This window comes from Mandrillus leucophaeus, unplaced genomic scaffold (genome assembly GCF_000951045.1).
Source record: "Mandrillus leucophaeus isolate KB7577 unplaced genomic scaffold, Mleu.le_1.0 Scaffold12, whole genome shotgun sequence".
Lineage (NCBI taxonomy): Eukaryota > Metazoa > Chordata > Mammalia > Primates > Cercopithecidae > Mandrillus > Mandrillus leucophaeus.
Genome location: NW_012100320.1, coordinates 3,643,599 through 3,645,114, shown reverse-complemented (window position 1 = coordinate 3,645,114; position 1,516 = coordinate 3,643,599).

Sequence of the window (1,516 nt, the reverse complement as noted above, 5' to 3'; positions counted from 1 at the left end):
ACACGCGGAGACCCTACCCCACCCCGCGCGGGAGGGACCCAGCGGATCGGGACGGGGAGAGGGCACCAAGGCCGGACTGTCGGGGGCCCTAGGGGCGTGCTGAGGACGGAGCCCCCCGGAAGAAGACTGGGGCAGGACCCGGAGCCCAGACTGAGGGGCAAGGAGTGCAGCGAAGCGGGAGCAAGCGGGGCGGGCTGGCGTGGAGACAGAGGGAAACGAGCCAGGGGAGACCGCACGGCTAAGCGCCGACCGAGGCGGACGAGCTGGGGTGCTCGGTGCCCGACCGTGGATATAGCCCGAGGCAGCCGAGGCAGGGGACAGCAGTCTGGGGGGCGGACAGCGGGACCCTGCCAGCGGCACTGGGCGGAGATGGCACGTCCCGCATTTGGAGCTGGTACTGGGCTGAGGAGTGCGCGGGAGAGCCGGAGAAGAGGAGGAGGGAGATTCCTGGAGGGCGGCGCGTGGCTAGGAAGCGACCCGGGACAGAGCCCGTGAGCCAAGGAGAGGGGAAGCCACCAAGAGCGAGAGCGAGCGAGCCGCGGGGATGCTCACGTGCCCCTGCCCTTCCCCGAAGCGTGCACACGCGGAGACCCTACCCCTGGCTCTCGCGGTCCGCCAGCTCCGCTGCCTGGAGCTCGGTCACCACCACGCTCTTCCCTTTAGTGGCTGCAGTGGTCCCATCTCCCGGGAGGGGAGTGCAAATCTAGTCCCTTACCCCTCCCACATCAAGTTCCCCACAGACACTCATCTGGGCTATTCTGTCTCCACTCCTCTCTCAAGAAGTAGAAGATCGCGTCCGCATCAAGGAAAAACTTTATCCCCCGACAGCTATGCCGGGGTTGGATTGGGGGCTAAGACGGGTGAACTCATGACATGGGGAAGATGCGCAGGGGTTTGAATAAGTGCGATCCTAAAAAGTCTTAAAACATTACATCTCCCTGGGCCGGGGGCGCGGGGCGGGGGCAGGGGGCGCGGGGCGGGGAATGCCTATAACCCAAACGCCCCTCCTTTCTCCCCTCCCACTTCCCCATCTCCCCCAGCCAGGGAGGGCCCTAGTCTGCTGGGGAGGGGCCAGCTCCAGGATCGCTAGTTATCTGGAAATGTGAGGAGGGGTCTGTGACTGCCCTTTCAGACCATGTGGGTTCATTCCTCCTGGAGTGGAGTTGTAACTGGTCTGGTACGTTGCTTGCTGGAGAAGTTGGTGACTTGGCATCATGCCTGGGACTGGAGTGCTTGTCCCTCCAGCTGGGCTTCTGATTCCCTGATCGGCCTTAGCCCCATCTATTCTTTGACCTCCTCCTTTTTCTGCTCATTTCTCTTCTCCTGCAGGAGCAGAGAGGTTGGCTGGAAGTAAAGGTTCTAGGAGCACCCTCTTCCTTGGTTTTGGAAAACCATACTTGGTGTTTGCTACCTTCATCTCTCCATATGACAAAGGCAAAAGGACAGAGTGCCAGAGGGGAGGGGCAATGGGGCCACAACCTAGTCTGTACCCTGGGTACTGGGACTACACACCCTG